Genomic DNA, 24,092 nt, shown 5'->3' on the forward strand with positions numbered 1-24,092 from the left:
GCGATCAGAAATCTGTGCAGGTAATGTGTTACCATTCTGCCTTTTAAAAAATAGAACCACACACAATTAATGAATAAAACTTCTCTCTCAGTAGAAATTGTACGATAATTTACGAACAACAATCATGAACGTTATACAACAGTTGGAAGATGTCATTTTTAAAACCTAAAAATAGTAAATAATTTCTGTGGCAGTTTAGTGTATATCAAGCAGAAACATTTGTAGAAAACTAAAAATAAGCAATGGGCACTTGATAAAAATGTTCCGTATATAGCTGTTATTTCCTAGACAATACATTATATAGAAAATATGTATTATCCATGACCCAAGTACATATGACATTGATGCAGCAAGATCAAACGTTTGTGCAAAGATGAGTCTGCATCAGGGAGTTTTACAGCAAGTAGTACATCAGGTCACGTACTCCTCATTAGTGTTAGCCTTGTAGCACGACCTCTTTCTATAGAAAGTGACGAAGATAGAGGGATTTAATGAAAACTTTCGCATATTTTAAACAAGTAATTCATCGAAGAACATCGTACATGTAGATAGTGCGTTACCATTAATGTTGATTTGTTTAGAAAATTCTTCAATATACTTGATTTGTTTATTTTAAAGTTTGTATTGTGTCAAAAGCGGCTCAGCATAGTACGTACTATATTTTTACTAGTAAATTTGATTTGGCGGTAAGGAAGCAGCATTGTATCAAATGGTCATAAAACAATGAGGTTTAATAACATTACTATTTTCAGAGAAAGAAGAAACAGTAAATCCAGTGCTATTGAAGCATCTTAGTAAGTTTTGAATAGGTTATTTTTGACAATGATTTAAAAAAATGTTTTGTATTGCTTGCATATTTCACTTATATGCATGTATATATGTAAAATGTCTGATTTATTTCTTATTATGGCTATAACTTATATTTTTTTCTTGATACAAATGTGTGTGTTTTTTTTTTAAGATTTACAAATATTTTATTTCACTCGCGTGTTAACTTTACAGATGTGATCTTTATATACATTGTTTTTTGCTTGTGTGATCCATTGTTTTACAGCAAGAGCCATGCAGACCACATCTATCTCTCTCTCTCTCTCTCTCTCTCTCTCTCTCTCTCTCTCTCACACTCTCTCTCTCACTCACTCTGCCCCTCTCTCTCTCTCTCTCTCGATCTATTTATCGATCGATCGATCTATCTATCTATCTATCTATCTATCTATCTATCTATCTATCTATCTATCTATCTATCTATCTATCTATCTTTCACATTTTACAACAACTTTTAAATAACATAACTGCCCTAAGTGAAGAAATATTAATACAGAAAGCACAAAGATATTCACTTTTATAAGGATACCCACTTCTGCCCCAGCCCGGAGTTGAACTCTAGACCTACGGAATCTGTCTCCCTGCAGTACAGGAACATCGCGCTAGACCGCTCGGCTATCTAGGCAAGTCAAGAAACTTGCTTTCTAATATTCTTATAATTTTTCTAAATATATCTTCACTTTGGGCAGTAATGTTAGTTTAAGAGTTGTTGTAAAATGTCCTTTATAAATAAAAATTAATTTCATTACAACGTGTATTGGTAACGATCCTCTAATAAAAGTAATGTCCAAATAACTGTATCTCACTCCCATTCTCAAAGACTGGATAGTGAAGGACAGTGTCACGAGAATTCCATCGGCATCGAAAGCAAGATTTTTGACTTGCCTAGATAGCCGAGGGGTCTAGCACGCTGTTTCTGTACTGCTAGGAGACAGATTCCGTAGGTCGAGAGTTCAACCCCGGGCTGGGGCGGAAGTGGATATCCTTATAAAAGTGAATTTCTTTGTGCTTTCTATATATATATATATATATATATATATATATATATATATATATATATATATATATATATATATATATATATATATATGCTCAACTTAATCAGATTTTCGATTGTTTTTATAAAGTATATTTTGCATATATGTACATATATCTAAATTACAAGCCAAAACGAAAAGGGGGCCAAGGCATCATTCAGCGCTGTCATGGATATAATATGATCTCTCTGCACAACAAATACAACATAAGCATATTTCACTTCAGAGCTTTTCTTCTTATATGAATTAATTTATCAATTATGGTCTTTTCTACATAGAATAACATGACAATTGTGACAAGGAAAAAATCCAAATTACTTCCAATAATAATTGACGCCAACCTCTTTCCACTAATGAAATGCCTTTTTTGCAATTAAGAATAAAACAAACAATGAAATTATATCTAAATCCAAAATTCGAAACAATGGCTTAATAATGAATAAAATAACAATCATCTGCCTCATTTAATTAACAGTCTTTGGGAAAACCATTGCCATTGAAAGATACAATGAATAGGTCACATATAGCTATCAAATATTTAAACAACAATAAATTCAACAACTTGAGATAAGTTGGCAAAAGGAAAAACTATTCAAAATTAAAATGAAAATTCAATGTCAGATTCTGATTCATCCATTTATAGTAACGCATTCATCTGAGGTTCTGGATTACAGATTTTTTTTATTATTTGAAGAGAATATGCAAAACCAACGGTACAATCCTCTGTAAAACTGAGGAAATTACGACAAAAGATTGATATTTTATTATTTTGCCAAGAAAAGGAAAATTTCTATACATGTGTTTGTAACGTCATTTTTCATATAGAGTAAATCTTCTATAATCCGGACACTACTGGTTCCAAAGAAATTTGCCTGATTAGAAAGTATTCAAGATTAAACCCGCATTTTAAACTAAGGATTTTGCTAGAAGGGACTTCAATATACATCGTAGTTGGCAAGATAATGGAACGCACAACATCCAGATCATACATTTTCACAATGCCATGTGTGTTTAAGATTATCTATCATAACTTCGAGTAATGGAATGGTACACAAAGAAGGATATCAAAAGATTAATAAAAGCCATTTGAGACAACATATTCCATGATCATTTACCTCATGCAATTTTAATACAAGCAAAATAAAGACAACGTAATTCAATTGATACTATGAATTGTATAGAGATTATATAAATTATAGTTTTGTTTTATTAGATTAAAAACAAGTAGTCTTTAGAAAAATAAATAGAGGAAATTCGGACTCTAATAGTCATAAATATATTCCAAAGAATGAGAAAAAATCCACACAAGTTTTCAAATAATAAAAAATCGCATAACGCCGATTATTAATATTCAGGTTTCAGTAATACATAATTTTGAAGAATAAAAGTCCTGATGATATTATTGAAACTGGTAGAGTTTAAATCGATGTCCTGTTTTCTTCTCCTTTCTAAGGTCTTTCTTTGTCACAGAAGACCTTAGTGTGATTTTATTGTTTCTTCGCCTTATTATTATTGTAATTCTTATTTTTCTTCCCATATTTTGTACAGGCGTTTTCTCGAAACCGTGGTTTTCAGTGTATTTTTCAGGGACAATGAACATTTATATGAACTTTGAGAATCAGAGGAGAATATTTTAAAATTCCCTTCCAATATCATGTAATGGCCAATTTTCTGATTTGGAATTGGACATTTGACTTCGAAACTCCTCTAGAACGGCTAAAGATATGAACTGGAGACAAGTCGAAGATAATGAACATGTCTTGTTGATGTTCTGGTAAAATTATCGTGCGTTGTCAATGCTTCTGGTCTCCACCGGAAGGGAAATTCAAAAATCATTTATTTTTATTATTTTTTTAAATTCTTCAATGGTTTTTGTGTTATACAGTCTCATCCGAAGGACCGGTCTCCACGTCCCGCAGTGTGATTCGAACCTGCGACGTAAGGATCAACTCCTTACTCCGCGACTCTAGAGCAGACGCTCTAACCACTGCACCACTCATGTATGAATGAGTTACAAGGATTGTCCAACGGTATAATGAAGGAGGAATGAATTCTCTTGTGAAGAATAAGGGACGGAAGACCTTATTGTTGTCATGGCAACGAGTTTCTAGTTATTATTCTTATTATATATTAGCAATTCTTCATAAGAAATCAGATCTCTACGATAACTACTCAGAAAATCAAATTCGCACGAATGCACATATTTTCTGAAAACCTCGCACATGCAGGTTAGCAATACATCCTCAATAAATAGTAGCGGGTGTTTCATTCCCATCAGTGTATTTTATTTTTGTAGCCTTTAAGTCAAAAGTCTAATTAAAGTCTAATTATATTGCTTTATTTTCAGAAACCATAGATGAAAAACAACCGAACGCAGTGATACAATTAAGTAAGTTTTGAAAAGTCACATAAAGCATGCAGTTATTTACATATATGTATAGTGGCATATTTATGCCATTCAGATAAGTCTGCCAACATATAATATCGCGTCAAGTCAAGATAACTATCTCGTCAAATCAAAATAAATTGCTGGTTTATCGAAATACACCAAATTCTATCTCGTGTAGTCAAAGTAAGGCATTTTTTTTTGTGTTAACTATCTCTTATGGGGAGAAAATGTTTGTATCATGACTAAAATTAATGCATTGCTAAGTATTGCCTCTTCGTGATTGCTGTCACGAAAAATGTATACTTTTACATGTATACAATATATAGATAACGAGTGACAGGTGTCTCAGTCGTTTTCAAGTGAAACTATGCGGATCTTCATCATTGAAATTATTCTTCAAATTCATCATTGCTATTGTACCAATTTAATATGTGCATTTGTCTTTTGGAGGGATATATTTTTTGAGAGATAAAGCATTTTGAATATAATGAAATAAATGGAGATAACGAAGAGGAAGAGTATTTAAGCTCAAAAGTCCATTAAACGATACAGATCAGGAGCAGAGCAAACGTGGACCTCTAAAACATCAGAGGTGGGTTGAAGTGCCATGGAGGAGTGAGTGTCCCCTGCCGACCGTTCCATACACTTCTTCCGTTAAATATGAAACAAAACAATCCATTTACTTGATTCATATTTTCCATTGTTTGTATTTTCTTAGTAACTTGTATGGCATAATTGAAACAAGTAATGCAAAGAATAAATCGTGTATTAAAGTTATATACAGTAAAACTATGCTATAACGAAGTTTTGGGGACATGTGGATTTACTTTGCCAATTCTGTAATGCGTTATATCCGTATTCCAAATTCGCAAAACTATACATATGGAATTCGCAATACATTTTTTTTTCCTGATAGTATGACAATCAAGTGTAGGTTGGGATGTATATTACTTTAAAATACAAAATTAACCTTGAATGCAACATTATTTTTTCATTAATTCGTTTTCATTTAAAGATACTTTAAAAAAATGTCATTACAATATTTAAAAACTAGGCGTGTGAACATTCGCTAAAAATGCAAATTTCGTTATTTTTAATTTCTAGGGGACACAAAATCAGTTTGCTTTAACCGTAAATTCTCTTTATCCTAGTTCGTTATATCCTTGAAATTTTTACAAGACTTTGTTAAGAATTTTGATATGATGACAAAAAAATTAACTATATCCGTATTTTTGCTATATTCGTGTTCGGACTAAGCGAGTGTATAGCGTATTGTTTATAAATTCAGAGAAACAAAATTAAAAAAGATCTTTCTATTTGTTTCATTACTTTATATAAAGCTAGATCTTTTCTGTAAATTACATAATTTAATAAGTCAACTGCGTTTCAGTGATGAAATATGTGGAGATAACGAACAGTATTCAAGTTCAAAAGTCCATTAAACAATAAAAATTTTAGAGCAGAGCAAACACAGACCTCTGAAACATCAGAGGTGGGATCAGGTTCCAAGGAGGCGTGAACATCCCTTGCCGACCGTTCACACCAGCCGTGTGCTCTTTGTCATGATTGGGAAATAACGGTGTGTAAATAATGGTCTAGCAATTAGTATGAAAAACGTCATTCAGCATTTGACTTTAATGATAGATATTGTCAATCGGAAACTCAAGCATCTTTTTAAAATCAACTTCAGAGTACCTGTATGCACAATTAGAATGTTTTCTAACAAAATAATTTTGCAATTTGATATCAAAAATTTAAAACAATAACCGATTTATTTGCCCACTCCACAAAAATAATAGATATTTAAATAGCAAAGTTTAAAGTCAATTCAACTATGGAAGCGACGTTATGTTATCCTAGTTCAAAATCGTTGAAAATTTTTATTTCTTTAATATTTCAAGTTTGAATAAAAAATATCATGTGTATCCACACTCAGTTTCGTATTATTATTTTTTTATATTAAATCAGATACGCCATTGTTACAACGCGCAATGTAATAACAACCCAAAATGTAATAAACCAGGATTACAACGCAAAATGTAATAAGAGACTTTTGGGATTATTACTCTTGCATTTTCATTTTGCGTCAAAATTAATGCAAATCGTTATAGCACAATTTTGAATAATTATATTTTGCATTGTTACATTTTGCATCGAGATTTAGCAAATTGCTACACTGCAAAATGTATTCGACTTTTTTGGTCAGTTATGTTGAGAATAACTTTTTATGGAGTAGTGGATCAAGGAAAGAAGCGTAAAAAAAAACAAAAAGAAATAAAGAAAAAAAAATCAAATCAAATAAACTATTGCTACTTCTTACATTAGAACTGACTGATTTCATTTGACATTTGATCGTAGTTAATCTTCTCATAGGTGTTGCGAATTAGAAACTCAGTGTTTCATTTTGATGTGCGTCCTGCCTAAATTACGCATGAATTCCTCAGGACGCAATATTTCAAAATATGTGCATGCCAATGGACGCATTTTATTTATAAAATGAAAGGTATTGTTTTAAATTGTTTCAGTATAAACTACTACAAAACTTGGCCGATTTTAACAGGTATAAGGTTGCCAACAACAGGTCAGATTTCACACTACACTGTTATATTGCAGGTAGCAATGAAACAATTATCAGAAAAAGAAAGTTCAATTTCGTCTGACGTGGAACATTTCTGAAGCGAATACTATACATTTGTATTTAAAGGTCAAGTATAATACTTTTTTGAAAATTCATAATTATTCATGATTATCAGCCTTTGGAACAATATGAATAACATTATATAGTCTGTTTATTTTTTTGCCACCAATTACATCACTTATCGTCATTTAAATTTACCTGTGTGACAAGTGGATCGCGTATTGTTAGTCGCTTCTCTCCCTTGACGCGTGAAGTTATAAGAGACAACGAGAAATAGAAACTACAAACTTTATATTGCCGGGTTTGGTACATTATAGTTGGCAAGATGTTGCCGTGTGCGCTTTTAACTGTACCAATAAATTGGAACACGACATGAGTATATATTTATTTTCTAAGGACTCGAAATTGAGGAAAATATGGACATTAAATTTAAAAAGAGATGGTGTTAAACCCAATCAACATGCGACGCTATCTGAGCGAAAATTTACATGGACCAGTTTACAGTTTTATTAAACATAAAATGACTCACGAATTTCTTGGTTTTATTTCAAATTTATATTATATATCTGTTTGGGTTTTTTAGGATTTTCGTTACAGTTTGGTAGTAGACAAGATTACAGGGACTTGACGAATGGTTTGTGTACATTGCCCCCCCCCCTTCCTACTGAGAATTTAACTTATCAAATATACATGAATTCCCTGTCTGTCATTTATTCAGGACTGTTTTTGCATTAAAGATAAAACATTTTTATTATTTTGGGAGCGATATGCTTCATACTTTTATTTTACATCTTAACACAAATTTTAATTTTAACTATAATTGACTAGAATTTCAACTTTTATTGCTGGAAATTAACCTTCGTAACTATGTTTTTACCGAAATTTTAACTTGATATCGGATTCATGCCAGACTTCAAGAATCATACTTCGGCGTTCTAACTGAACAAAATTGGTCAAATTCAGCTTTATTTAAAAAAAATAATAAGACTTGTTCAAGCATTAACTTCCGTAAAATTACCTAAAAATCAACGGTAAAATGAAATTGATGTAAAAAGTTAACTATACCAGATTTGTGGACAATTCTTTTTTTTTTCAAGTTCACTGATATGTCCTTTAGAGAATTATGACGTTCAATTGGATATTTGAAACAATAATATTTTCATGATTTATACCCTGAATTGGTCCTTTTATCGTAAAATGACTGATATACCGTTAAGGAACAATCTCTAACACTTGACAAAAACGGAAAATGATAGATTAAAGTATTAGTGTAATAGACAAGGAATTTATGTATATTTCCTAAGTTATCGTGTCTAAAAAAAATCAGTGGGGATGGGGGTATATAGACTAACAATTCGTCAGGAGCTGCGCACAAGAATTCATCTGTCCTTCCCGAGGGGCTGATGTAGTAATGAAATATATGGAGATAACGAACAGTATTCAAGCTCAAAAGTCCATTATACAATACAAAATAGGAGCAGAGCAAACACGGACCTCCAAACATCAGAGGTGGGATCAGGTGACATGGAGGAGTGAGCATCCCCTGCCGACCGGTCACACCCGCCGTGTGCTCCTTGTCATGATCGGGAAATAACGGAAAAATCCGTCAAATTCAGTGTGTAAATAATGGCCTAACAATTAGTATGAAAAACGTCAGTCAGCATTCAGTAAATGATTCAGGAAATACCATGTGCATGTTGTTATTTTTTTTATTGTGTACGTAAATGTTATTCTTTCAAAGAAAAAAATCCAAACTAAAAAAAAAAAAAAAACTTTAAAAGGGGTGGGGGAGGGGGTAATCTTTTTCTGAATAAAAAAAAAAATGGATATATTGAGGTGTGGGAAATTGACCTTACTGTAACAAATTGGGGAGGGGTTTGCTACCATCCTTTCATGAAAATTTAAAAGTAATAAATTACTTCTAAAAAAAAGTAAGGGTTAAAAGCAAGAAATTGATTCTAGGAAAAAGTCAGGGGAGCATCTCCTCTCCCGATAATTCCTGCCTGTACGTAAAACATTTTCCTCGGATAATAAACAGAGTGATTGTTCCTCAATTTAACTGTACACAATATTTGTTTTTCTGCAGCATTTATTTTCTCTTGCTGTCGGCATCGCAACACAGTTACCACACAATTACCACATGAAATCGGAATAGATAGTTGAATATTAATTTTTTCTTTAATCTAAAAACCAATTTTGGTTGATGTAATTGATTTTATAATATGTATTAATGAAAGCGTCTTATGGCGTGGCCAGAATGAAGTGAAGTGTACGCAAATAGCGGCAGGGGGTCGGTATTTATACGGGGGTTGTTCGGAAAGTTCGTGGACTTCTGTCATATCTTTTTTTATTTAACGTCATATGTTATCCAAATTTTGTAGAAATATTTTATCAATAAATTTAAACAATTTGTATTAAATTTTTCAAAAATTTCATGATTTATTTAAAACTTATCCAGAATTAAAAACTGCAAAATCGGATCGCGGCGCAGGTGAAAATTTAGTAATTTACAAACAATACACTAAATAATGTCTGTAGTCATCTTCTCTGTAAAATGGAGCAAAAACGAAAAAATCCTAGACGGTTAAATTAAGAACTGTTATATCGATTCGTATTCCAAATTATGGCTTCATATTTTGCTTCGGTAAAAAGAAATCAATTTGAGAAGATAGGTAGTCCTCATTGAAAACGACAAAAACGATGACGTTATAGAACGTCACGGAGCAGCAGAAAGCGATGCAGTTTTGTGTTATGCTCGGGGAAAATCCTGAATAAACGCTAAAGTGTTGGAGGAATCAGAAAATATGCCACAAGCGAGTCGTGCATGTGTGTGTAAATGGTAGAGGCTTTGACTGACAGAGACTCTGTATCGGACGAGGACAATCTGTGAAGAAAAGGTTTGACTGTAAAAATCTGAACGAAAACTTTTAAAAATTGGGACGTCATGGAAAGACGTAGGCGCTTCAGAGTTTCTGATCTTGTGAAAGCACAGTTAAGCGGTAAAAGAAATTAAACATTAACAAAGGAAATTATAAAACGAGAACAATTGTTAGAAAAATAAATGTCAAGTGATTGGAAAAGGTTTTTAATACGTGGGTATTGGACTATACTGTGTGAATGTATAGGGATAGAATTTTTAAGAAACTCTTGACGCTATGTTTTTGACGTTACGTTGCTTTTAAGTGTGCGCCGTGGTTACAAAACATGTTGATTTTAAAATAAAGTAAATTAATTTCTATCAAATCGAATGTAACGAAATTTCACAGATCAACAAAACAAATATTTTTACACGTGATATTGTGCTTATTTCAAATTTCTTGGAAGTAGTATAACATAGATTGAAATCGTCCACGAACTTTTCGAACAACCCTCGTACATTACCAAATTACCATGATTTAACTACACTTCCACTATTGTTGGGGGGATCACCCTTTCAAATAACATTTTCAATAATAAAAGATAAGGTTTGGAAATAAGTGGGGGAGGTGGGGTGCCCCCCCCCCCCTCCTGGTGAAGGCACGGAAGGTTCTGCCTTTTAGCAGTTATTTCATTCATTTTCTGGCAAAATAAAAATTATGCCATGTAGTTTTTGTTTACAAAATAAAAGACGTAGTAATATTTATTATCTTAACGCAAAGTTAATACTTTCCTGGAAACTTATTGGGCATGTAGTATCTAAAGCACGTATATATACTAAATGTTTAAAACTTTTAAATCATATACTAATAGATCATATCATTCAACAATGCGCTTGAATTTTAATTTCTCGAAGATCTTTTTTAAAAACAGTTAATGTATTAATGAACAATTACAAATCAATGAATGACTTGGCAATAGTTTAATAAAGAGTTTCAAATTTTATTATAGAGTCATGATAATTTAAAATTCAAATCAAAACAGTATGACGCAAAATAATTCGAAACACGAATATTTGTTGGATGGGAATTATTTTTTTTTCCGGATCTCTCTCCCTATCTCCTTACTTATTTGCTTTTTTTTCGGGGGGGGGGGGGGGGGGGGAGGGGTGATGCATATACACTTGCGTATTTGCATATCTAGGCAGCTACGCGCCTGGAGACTTCGGACGAAACAGAATCGGTCGAAGAAGAAGAATCATTTTCATGTACTTTCCTTGATTGGCTCAAACATGTAGAGCCTATTCTCAAATGAAAGATCTATCTCTGGTATATCAACATCTCCGTTCCCTAAAATTTGCAATTTTTTAAGATAATCGAGAGCACTATATTATATTTTATATACTACTTATACTATATTTATAGTATTACTACTGTCAGTTTCTGATGTTGATTGTCTCTTATGACGTCACAAAAAGGGGGAGTAACTCTATTGATAAACGTTATTTTTAGCGATTTTTAAACAGGTAAATAAAGAAATCAACGAGGTTTAAAATTTTACGAATATTGGGATTCCCTCTTTTTAACTATTATTTACAACATATATCATTTACAAGTATTTCTATTTCCTATGAATTTGACCTTTAAGCTGTGACCTGAATCATTTTAATTGTTTCCTTAGAAGCTAATAAGTATTTGATCATTCTTCTTTCGGACTATTTTTCTTTTTTTTTTTAAAGAAAACTTTCTTTACTTCATTCAATAGAGTAACTGGTCTGCTTCTGTGCATTTTATGACAGATACAAATTATGTGTGAAATCGTATGTTTGATCTTTAAACAGTTGACAATATATTATTTACATGCCACAAAATCATTTATTCTTACTTCCAATTGATAGTAATTATAGTATAAACCACTCACAGCTTCAATAAAACAACTGAACTGAGCTAAACACTAATTTAAGAAAAGTGAGATCAAGGTCAAAGGAAAGGTCAATGTCAAAAAATATTGATGCAGTTGAATAGCTCTCATCAGTATGTATCAACACATGAAATTTGATAAAAATATCTTGAATGATTTCATTAAAACTGAGCTAAACAATAATTTAAGAAAAGTCAGGTCAAGGTCAAAGGAAAGGTCAAGGTCAAAAAATGTTGATGCAGTTGAATAGCTTACATCAGTATGTATCAACGTAAGAAGTTTAATTACACTATCTTGAATGGTATCTTTAAAACTGAGCTAAACATTAATTTAAGAAAAGTGAGGACAAAGTCAAAGAAAAGGTCAAGGTAAAAAAATGTTGATGCAGTTACAAACATCTCATCAATATCTATCAGCATATGAAGTTTGATAAAAATATCTTCGATAGTTTCTTTTAAACTGAGCTTTGAACAGAGCTTAATGCAAAGCGTGACAGAAAGACAGACAGAAGGACGGAAGGATGAAAGGACGGAAGACGGACATGACAAACTCTATATGCACCGGCCATATTCATATATAAAAACAATGTAAAAAATTTTGTTTGCATGCACCCTTTCTCCATACCACCTCTTCATGTTCCAAAATTGAAGTTATAATGTCAAAAGGTTCTTAAGTTATGGTTTGGAAGTGTTTTTCTCAATTTGACCTTGAATGAAAAAAGGAGTCAAGGTCAACATTTTAGTGCAGTGCATCTTTTGTAAATGTCTTTTTTCTATGTTAGAAATTTGAAATCCCAATGTCAAAGGGTTCTCAGGTTATAGCCTGGACTATATTTTTATGTAAAGATTGACCTTGACCTTATCGAAAGGTCAAGGTAAAAAGAGTTTGGTGGCCTCAACCCCAATTCCATACCGCCTCTCCATGTTCCAAGTTTTAAGTCTTAATGTTAAAGGGTTGTCAAGTTAAGGCTCGGACAAAATTTGATTGAAGAAAAAAAAATCTGACAAAAACAATATGTAGACTAGTATAGTCTACTTTTTGCATCAAACCTGTAGGAGGAGTAGTTTTAAAAGAACATATTTGTTTCTACATTATGTAATGAAACTTTCACATAAGATTCAACTTTTCTTGCCTAGTGGTTCTTGAGAAGGAATTTTTTTCTTATACAGTAAAGCATACTTAAAGCGAAACAAGCCTATAATGAATTGACACTTACAGCAAAGCGATTTTCATTCCCCATGACTTTATAATATATTGTAAACTTAATGGATTTAAGCAATTACACTTATAATAAAGCAAAATCATCCATCCCAGGCACTTTGTTATAAGCGCGTTTTACTGTACATTCCCATGTTTACAAAACTTTGAACCCCTATTGTGGCCGCACCCTACCCCTGAAGGTCATGATTTGGACAAAATTGAATCTACACTAAGTATTGAAGTTTCACATAATTTTGAACTTTTCTGGCCCAGTGGTTCTTCAGAAGATTTTTGAAATAACGTTAATTTTTCACTCATTCTTATCTCCCCTTAAAAGAAGGTTTGGCCCTTCATTTGAACAATTGTTATGTTTTACACAAGAAAGAATATTTTGCATGAGAAATAAAACTCTTTGTGTTTCTAAACATTTCATCACACCTCTAGTGTGTTTCTTCTTATCTTAACTAAGATAATGATGATTTGATTATGACTTCAATTTTATACAGGCCTTTGTATGATAATTATACCCTGAGGGGTATGTTTACCTGTCTTCAACAAGTCAGGTGATTGTTCACAGTGAGTACTTTTCAAGCATAATTGTTATGACCAAGTTCATTTCTGCCTACTGAAAATACTGATCTTGAGCAAATTAATAAGAGTTCCAAGTGAAATTTGTAACAAACCATGTTAAAAGACTTCTGGCTGCGTCCTTTTGTAATTATAGATATATATCAAAGACAAGATAGTGAGTAAACTTTTTTTTCTGGGAGGGATAACATTCTTGCTGCAGTATGAATTAGTGTAAAATCCTAAAAAGTCATCAATTAAAAAAAATTATCTTATAATTCCACTTTAATTTTGACTCAAGTAGATGTAAGAGAGAGAGAGAGAGAGAGAGAGAGAGAGAGAGAGAGAGATTACTCCATGTATATAGCCCCATGCAAAATATATATATATCTGTGATAGCAAATTCTCAGGAGACAATTTTTGAAAAGCAATTTTCCTCCATGCATTGTTTTCAGAAAACTCAAAGCTGACAATTTGAAATTTACACCCATGTCAACATAGTGCAACTTTTTTCTATATTGATAAAAATGTATATTAAAAAAAAGTATGATTAAATAGCTAAATCAAAGTGTTTTGAATAGCAAAACCAAGCTATACCAGTATAGCTAATTCAACTACAGAGCTTAATCAATTTTAAGAGATTGTGCAAGACCTGTTTTAATTCTTAATCATTCTTAAAATATTTATATCCCCATTCCTGATTCAAGGGAGAGCTAGGCATATGACCAAAAAAGTCCATGATCTATTGATTTAATAAAGACACATGTATGTTGTGAGAAGAATGATGATGACAAGTGGGAAACGGCCGGGTTAATAAACACAAATTTTAGGAGTTTTCAACATTTAAGACCATGCAGACATAACTCCTTCCCCTTTTCCCCCTTCCCAGCCCCAGGCTCATTTATTTATACAAATTATTTATAAGTTGTTTTGGTATAAAATAAATTGTGATTATTTTACTCCGTTCTAGTCGCCCGTGTGGCGCTGTGGTTAGAACGTCTGCTCTAGAGTCGTAGAGTAAGGAGTTGATCCTTAAGTCGCGGGTTCGAATCCACTGCGGGACGTGGAGACCAGTTCTTTGGATGAGACTGTATAAACCGAGGTCCCGTGTTTCAGTAGTTGTTGGCACGAAAAAAGATCCCTCACTGCTCAATGGCCCTTAGTGTCGACCATAGGTTAAAATTTGCAGCCCTCCACCGGCAAGTGGTGGCGTCTCCATATGAGTGAAAAATTCTCGAGAAGGACGTTAAACAACAAACAAACCCCGTTCTATACTAAACGTTTAAAATAATATATTCATAATGTACTTACAGCCTGTTATAGGTACTATTAACTTCATAGAATAATAAATCCATTTAAAGCACACACTAAATATTAATAATCCCAGTGGTAATAATGATGTACATACACCATGTGCAAAACAATGATGATAACGGTAAAAGTAGTGCTCGCAATGTGACGTCATTCCACGCACGAGTCTAAATTTTTTCCAAAAAGGTGTACACTTGTAAAATTTACATTATAATTACATACAATTTTTTTTTTCATAAGTTTGTGTTATCTTTTCTAAAAATGACAGGAAAACGGGTGAATCGTTGGTGGGGTTGATTTTTGACAAAGTTGATTGCGTCAAGATTTGGAAAGGGGTTCTCCGAGTCCTACCCAAATACTGATAAAAATTTGCACAAGTTGGCAACTATTTTTTTTAAGTTCATCAAAAAAAGCTATGCACTAAAATAATAATATTTGTTATTTTGACAATAAATTCAACAAGTTCCAATTATGCGTAGAAAATTACCCCCCACCCTTTTTTTCTACACAAATCTTTCAAAAATTCTCTTTATCAGAATTTACATTATTCGGTAGTATCAGACTGGTAATGAAATATTTACATGCGCGGATCTAAAGGGGGAAGGGGATCCGGAACCTATACACGAAATCTATATACTAAAGCAACTAAAAGTTGTGTGTGTTTCACTAAAAGTTAAAAAGGACCCCCCCACCCACCCTTAGAAAACACGGACCGATGTTAAGTACATACGAAGCTTAAAAAGTGAGCGGTAAAACCCCCTCTCCCCCCCCCCCCCCACCACCACCACCATGAACTAGAATTTTTTTTTTTTTTTGCTTGTCAAGAAATTTCTGTGTTGGATCCCCCTGGAAAAAATTCTGGATCCGCATAATTTACATAAGAGACCCATATGGGCTGCATGTTCACCTGAGCATTTTATGCTTGATTTGAATGTGTGCTTCTTACCTGGTTACTAGAATTTGAAGGAGAGCAGTCAGAGCACATTTCAGGGACGTAGCAAGAAAAAAAAATTTCAACTTACCTGAAAAAATTTGACAAGCCCCCCAATTTTTTTTCAAAACTCAAAATTCCTATTTCTTGGGGGTTGGGGGGGGGGGGATTCCAACTTCTTTCAGTACTCCAATATACACTACTACGTTGACTTTATTTGACTATAATGCCACAAAAAGTGGGGAGGGGGAACCACCCGTTCATGAACATTTTCAATAATAAAAAGTTGTTTCGAAAAACGTGGGGGGGGGGGGAGGGGGGGGGCAGGCCCTCTCTGTAATTTAGTACATGTATATGAACTAATTACATACATGTAAGAGGCCATTGGGCCACATGTTCACCTAAGTATTTTATGCCCGATTTGACAAATCCCTGTATATATTTTGTGTAAATTATACATGTATTATTTTGGCCTCTTTCTTGGCCACTTTATCATGAAGTAAAGTGCATTTAAAGGCAAACACCTATTTGCGGGTATTACATGTACTGTCTTATGACAGCATCTAGTTTCTTTTGTCATAAAATATCAAGCCTTTTACTAAACGTTTAAAAATATTTATCTTATAATCAAATGTACAGATGTGAAGGAACAGAAGTGAAGCTGATCCTATGAACATGTTTTAGGCTAAGGGGAATAAATATATATATATATATATATATATATATATATATATATTTGTCACCCACTTTCGCGAAAGCGAGAGGACATTAACTCTCATTCGTCTGTCCATCTGTCAATCTATCAGTCTGCGCCTCTGTCACAAAAAAACTTTAACCTCGGTCTGAACTTTGGAATGAAAAGAAATAGGGCTTTAATATTTCATATATACATTATCTGTGACAAGACCTTACCAAATATACTATGGTTTTTGACCTCATTTTGACCTTCTCAAAATTGTTTCACATTACTTTAAATTAGTCGTAACATTTGAAAGAGAAAAGATAGGGCTTCCATATTACATATGTATATAATATATCCTGTGACAAAGCTGTTCTAAATATATATGATTTTTGACCCTTTGTCCTTGACCTTGAACTTTGTCCTACTTTTCAAAAATGTTATTTTTTATTATAACTTTTAATTGAAAAGAGGTAAGGATTTCATATTTGAAATATGCATTAATTATGACAAAATGTTGCCGAGCCCGCTGCTATGTTTTTGACCTCTTGACCTTGATATCATGTTTGACCAAATTTTCCGAAAAAATTAACTTTGGTGACTACTTTGAATGACGTATGATAGGGCGATCAAATTTTACACAGTATGCCATAAATAATGAAATTCAATCGACTTAGTCACCAAAAGCGGGGGAGCACAATTCTTTGAATTTACTTGTTTTAATTGCATTTCTTTCTTTTACAGAGAAGTCAGACGGAACATGGGATTTAGAAATAATAAGGCGCCTTCGTGAGTTTGCTTTGAAATATAAGATAAAGAACAGTAATCAATCTCAAAAGTCCATAGAAAAAAATACAAATTTGGAGCAGAGAAAACACGTATTTTTTAAAAACATCAGAGGCGGGATCAGGTGCCATAGAGGTGTGTGAATCCCCTGCCGGCCGGTCACACCCGCCTTGTGCTCCTTGGCGTGATCGGGGAAACGAGAAAGTCCGTAGAAAAACCAATTGTTCAAATAAAGGCCTAATAATTAGTATGAAAACATCAGTAAGCATTCGATTTAATGTATTTGCTGACAAGGTCATAGAACGTGCGATGATTTTAAATGGGAATGTAGAAATCCTTGTTTTATCAACCTGTTTGTAAAAAATTGCCTCTTTTAAAAAATCGTTGATAGATTTACATTTTGATATTCTGAACTGCGGATATAATTTAATAATGAAGGATATTTTTTTTTTATTATTGTTTTGATCCAAACCATCCGTTTTAAAGCCAATATTTTTCTTATACTATGGTTGATAGAATGACACTGTTTGCAGTTATAATTTTTCGTTATGCTAATGTTGACTCCCATGTGTCATAAATTATTAGGCCTTTCCATACCGAAATGACAGATTTTTCTGTTTACCTGATTGTGATAAAGAGCACATGGCAGGTGAGACAGTTCGACAGCGGATGCGTAGTCCTCCTCGGCACTTGATCCATTCCCTGATTTTTTAAAAATATGTTTGCTCTGCTTTCAATTTGCATTGTTCCGGTTGAATTTTGAGATAAGTGTTCGTTATCTTCATATTTTGCTGTACATTTTTAGTAGAACTAAAATTTATACCTGCTTCCTGTCTTTCTATAAAATTTGTTTATCATGCTCCCGTGAAACGCCTTTTTAAGCTAAGAGCACTGCATGCAGTTAACAGGAAAATTTTGATTTATTTGCTATTTGCTCAGATGATCTCCTTATTCGCTAAGGGAATTATGAATGAAGTTTTTAAACATCTTTTTTAACGTCATAATCTGTTTTATCATCTTTGTTAAATCGAATGTGGAATTGCTTGCATCCAGGTATCCGATACTATTCAACTTAGTGGAAAGCTGCAAATTACACTGAAATAAAAATAAATGGTCATTGATTTAGAAAAAAAAATAAAAAACACTAACAGCTTAATAAATCAAAGGTAACTTTTTTTTTTTTTTTTTTTTTTTTTTTTTTTTTTTTTTTGAAGAAAATTAACTACCTAGATTAATTCATATACATTGTATTTACCAAAATACTGAGTTGATAAATTGCATAAATAATACAAGGTAAACTGAATGTGTAATTTAATTTTTTAGGTCACCTGCATCACTCAGGTGATGTATTGCTACCTATTTTTGTCCGTCGTCGTTCGTGATACGTCGTTCAATCGGTCGTAAACTTTTGAACATTTTTAGCTTCTTCTCCAGAATCACTGAAGCAATTTCAAGCAATTTTGGCATATAGTATCTGAGGGTGAAGAGGAATTTTTTTTGGCCCATGTCCCCCTTTGGGCCGGACGGGTGAGGCTAAGACTATCAAAATTAATGTAATCTTTTAAAATCTTCTTCTTTACTCCTGGACATCAAGCAGTCAATGGCATGATTATAGTAATAAGCATTGAATCCTTTACCAAATTTTTGAAATTAATGTCCCCAGGATCATGGGTTCTGGCGTTAAGACAGGACTCTAATGATTATATAGTGAAAATGGATTAATTCTTTAAAAAATCTCTCCTCTGTTCCTCGGTATTTTGGCAATAAGCTAAGTACATACATATGATGAGGAAGAGCGCCTCTTCGAAATCTGTGAATGTCATGACCCCTGGGTCTGGGGTTTTGTTGTTAGGGCAGGGCTCATATGAATAGAGTGAAAATGCATTAATTCTTTATAAATTTCCTCCTCTGCTCCTGGAAACTCAGCCGATGAACTAAATACATAATTATGATGAGGAGGAGTGCCTCTATCAAAATTGTGAGTTTCATGGCCTTTGATTGAGGGGTTCTGGTGTTAGGGCAGGGCTTTAATGAATATAATGAAAATACATTTATTCTTTGAAAATCTTCTCCTCTGCTTATGGGAATTTAGCCGATGTACTAAGTACATATTTATGATCACGAAGAGTGTCCTTATCAAAATTGTGAATTTTTATTGCCCTTGGTTCAGGAGTTCTGGTGATAAGGCGGGGCTCTAATGATTATACACTTGTATTCTAAAATGCATTAATTCTTTGAAAATCTTTTCCTCGTTTCTGGGTATTAAGCGGGTGAATTAAGGGCATAGCTTACATATAATTATGATGAGGAAGAGTGTCCTTTCCAAAATTATGAATTTTATGGCCCCTAGGTTAGGGTTCTGGTATTAGGGTGAGGCTCTAAAGAATATATAGTGAACATGCATTAATTATTTGAAAATCTTCTACATGTACTCTGCTCCTTGGTATTAAGCCGATAAATTAAGTACACAGTTATGACGAGGCAGGGTGTCTCTTCTATAATTGTGAATTTCATTGCCCATGCACAGGATGAAAATACACCATTCAGTCGACGGAGTGGTAACTGAATGCCTACTTAATGAATAGTCACTGAAAGGTCACTGAGAAGATCCATTCCCGTGACCATTCCGCGATTTTTCAGTTACCATTCAGTCGACTAAATGGCAGATAACATTTCTTTTGCCTTTCAGTTATCTTTCAGTTGTATCTTTTTACCAAATAATCGGCTTATATTTTAACTCAGAAATGTTATTTCACGTTTTCGTATTAAAATAGTTTTAGATTAATCTATTTTCGAAAAAAAAAAAAAAAACTGAAAAAAACCAATGTAAGGAAAAAAAAAATGAAGAAAGCCATGGTTGCACTGCGTCTTCCAACTTGGTAGTTTGTGACCTTATCCATTACGCCATGGCGGCTTGATGAATATTACATGACTTAAAATCAATAAATTTGTAGAAATCAAATAGGGACACCCAGTTCCCTTGTTTTATCGAGGAGCTGGGCAATGTGTAGATATGCTTTTTAGCTCACCTCTACGAAGTCGAGATGAGCTTATGCTATACCCCCGGCGTCGGCGTCGGCGTTAGCGTCGGCGTCCCGGTTAAAGTTTTAGGAGCAAGTCCCATTCCCAAGTAACTATAAGCCCTACCAGGACCAAACTTGCATGGATGATGCATCTAGGGATGGACATTACCACACATGCTTCAGATGCTGAATCTGACCTAGATTTTCCAGATGAGTGACCAGGTTAAAGTTTTTGGAGCAGGTCTATTCCCAAGTAACTATAAACCCTACCTGGACCAAACTTGCATGGATGATACATCAAGGGATGGACACTACCATACTTACTTCTGATGCTGGATCTGACCTAGATTTCCAGATGAGTGACCAGGTTAAATTTTTTGGAGCAGGTCTATTCCCAAGGGAAGTATAAGTCCTACCTGAACCAAACTTGCATGGATGATGCATCTAAGGATGGATACTACCACATTTGCTTTGTATGCTGAGTCTGACCTAGATTTTCCAGATGAGTGACCAGGTTAAAGTTTTTGGAGCAGGTCCATTCCCAAGTAACTATAAGCCCTACCAGGACCAAACTTGCATGGATGATGTATCTAGGGATGGACACTACCATACTTGCTTCGGATGCTGGATCTGACCTAGATTTTCCAGATGAGTGACCAGGTTAAATTTTTTGGAGCAGGTCTATTCCCAAGTAACTATAAGTCCTACCTGGACCAAACTTGCATGGATGATACATCTAGGGATGGGTACTACAACATTTGCCTTGAGTGCTGAATCTGACCTAGATTTTCCAGATGAATGACCAGGTTAAAGTTTTTGGAGCAGGTCCATTCCCAAGTAACTTTAAGCCCTACCAGGACTAAACTTGCATGGATGATGTATATAGGGATGGACACTACCACACTTGCTTCGGATGCTAAATCTGACCTAGTTTTTTTTTTCCAGATGAGTAAATTTTAGCCATATTTTAATCAAATTAGCATGGATAATGTGTCTTAAAATGGACACTTTCAGACTTGTTTTGGATTCTGAATCTGACCTAGATTTTCCAGATTAGTGACCAGGGTAATGTTTAGGAGTAGCTATATAATATTATGGCATGTTATGATTAAACTTGCATGGATGGTGCATCTAAGGATGAAAACTTCCAGACCAAAATTTTCTTGATTAGTAAACAGGTTAAAGTTTTTGAGCAGGTCTATTTCCAAGTAACTAGAAGTCCTTAAACCAAACTTGTATAGATATTGATCTTGGAATGAACACTAACTAGAAAAAAATATGATGTGAGATTTGCAGTACTTATAGATAACCTTCGTCGAGGTGAGCTTCGTAATCTTTGATTACCTATGTATGTACATTCTATGATAGTTGCACGGATGTTTGGGACAGTCTAATTAATTACAAATCTCTTATTGGGATGATGACAATTATCGGTGACAGGAACCTGTGCTTTATTTTTCAAAGAAAAGAATCAAAATAGATCTTCACCTTGGAGAACATTGTAATTTCTCTATCTAGTAAATTTCTCTATCTAGAAAATTATGTAAAATAATTTGAAAACGATCTCCTAAAAAACTGAAATATCTATTTTAGCAATTAAGAAACAAAAGTTTCTTCCACAAGAGGCATAAATAATTCATTTTTTGTGTACAAAAATTCTGGAATGATTTCTTGTAAATGCTTAAGGAGGCTCATTACATCACTTTTTGATGACGTACTACACAAAAAATAAACCTCCATTGTTTCGTCCGTTTACCTTTTGGAATTGTACATGTTCCCTTGTTATACGATCTAAATTTTTAAAACTCTTTAAAAATAGATCAAACATGCGGAATTGTAAACAGTGAAAACAAAGTAACGGATTTGTTATGAATCATAAAGGAAGAAGAACTGTTTTCAAGGAGAGACTAAAGAGAACAACAGCCAAATCTTTGCTAAATAAGTAATGTTCAGTTTATAGCGAAAGTGGCGAGCTCTACCAAAGACAACATGTATGTGTGGAGGAAATTCGAGTTGAAATCTACAACCTTAAGCTTGTTTAAATAAATAATAATTGACGTACTATTTACAGTAGTCTTGTTGACTAATATACTTGTCTTTATTTTTTTTTAAACTATACGTTACAAATTTTATCTTCATTCTGAATTTTAGATGTTCAAACGTTCCTAAGTGGTTTTTTTTGTTTGTTTGTTTGTTTTTTTTTTTGTTTTGTTTTGTTTTGGTTTTGTTTTGTTTTGTTTTGTTTTTTTTTTGTCTGGGGGAAATAATAAAGATAACTCTTGCAAGTGAACTTTTTAAACCAAATATCTTTTTTTTTTAATTGGAATTTTTATTTCGTTAAAAAATTCTTCATTCAATTTGTCAAATGTTATTCTTTAAAATAGACTGTTTGTCTATTTATAAAGGATTTTCCAAATTATTCATGCACAGATTAAGAAGATTGATATTATTTTTTTTTTTTTAGAAAACTTCTTTTTGCAATAAATATAATATTAAATGTTATGAAGTATTGCCATTTGTGTACATGTCTTAAGAAGATGTACATCACCTGACACTGAAATTTCTGCAATTCTATTAATAATTATCTTAAAATAAAACATTTAACTTAAATCAGATAAAAGTGTAAAAAAAAAATCATAAAAAAAATTATGGTATCATAACCTCCATTTGAATATTTGAAATCTACATTATAAGTGGTGCTGTAATGAAATCTAAAATATTACAAAATTAAGTTTCTTCCAGAAAAGGCATAAACAATTAATTCTGTCGTGTCTTTCACTACAAGATATTTCCATGAAAACTGACCGCATTACATAATGTGTGAGATGGACATAAAAATATTAAAAAAAACTATATTAGGGCTATAAAAAAAAAGGAAAAAAAAACTTAAATCTTAAAGCTTGTATCTACATCCTCGATTTTATTTTTAGATTGACTGACTCTTTACTTATTTAACAACATATTAAATTGAATAAGTTTGTGAAAATATTTATTACTGATTTAGAGATTTTACAATAAGATAAATAAGGATTCTATGTCCGATAATTAAACTCTGATACAAATATTTGATCATTTTTCATCATTTGACTACTTTTCTTTTTCTAAATTAGTTTTCATGCAACAATTAGAGAATTCGAAAATCATTAGTCCACAGTTGAATTAAAATCTTTAATATCAATAAAATTGTATTTATACATAAATGTTATAGTTAATAATGAATTCATATTATAGTTAATAATGACAATTAACATTTTAGTAAAAAATTAAAGACTATTGAACATCTTACCATTGTCAGTTCTACGTACCTGAATTTTTTTATCACATTAAGAAAACAGAAACACATATAAAGGTGTGAATAAATTCGTTTGAAAATTGTTTAGCAATAATTACTGATAAACTAATGAAAAGTCGATGAAAAGGTCGATAAATTGCGACACGCAGCTATGTTAAGGACTCCAATGTATACGTCAGCCTATGCAGAGGTTCGGGAAAGCTATTATGACGTCACGTTAAAACAATACAAATGAATCTCGATGAATAAATTCTATATGTTCTTTTTAAAACATACTAAATACTTTTGTTCCTCATAAATAGTATGAAGATAAATGGATATACAACTTATCTTGCCATAATAGCACTCAGCGTATGTAAAATGAAAGTCAGCTTGATCTCGCTGTACTTACTGAGATGACGTCATTTGTTAGTTTGACACGCAGTTTCTCTGTACTTGAGGCGTGGATCAAGCATTTATCGTAGCTTGTAAAAATAAAAATAAATACAAAACACACGTAGTCAGACCAAACATATTCTGAAATATATTAATCCACATTTTATTGTCAAACTAAATTGATAATGTGTAGACTTTGTATAAAGCCGTAGGGAGCAGGTTTGCACAGTAACGTGCTAGAATGACAGGTCAAGCCCCTCGGA

The 24,092-nt window shown here is 32.9% G+C and overlaps 1 long non-coding RNA gene across 1 annotated transcript; it reads left to right on the plus strand.

Annotated features, from left to right (window-relative positions):
• The first annotated feature begins 750 nt into the window (after positions 1-750).
• On the plus strand, positions 751-17,138 carry LOC133178877 (uncharacterized). The gene is made up of 3 exons (XR_009720060.1): positions 751-794; positions 4,210-4,251; positions 17,098-17,138. It is a non-coding gene; the product is annotated as an uncharacterized LOC133178877 (long non-coding RNA).
• The last annotated feature ends 6,954 nt before the right edge of the window (positions 17,139-24,092 follow it).

This window comes from Saccostrea echinata, unplaced genomic scaffold (genome assembly GCF_033153115.1).
Source record: "Saccostrea echinata isolate AGI-Se365-2 ecotype Australia unplaced genomic scaffold, CSIRO_AGI_Sech_v1 ptg000003l, whole genome shotgun sequence".
Lineage (NCBI taxonomy): Eukaryota > Metazoa > Mollusca > Bivalvia > Ostreida > Ostreidae > Saccostrea > Saccostrea echinata.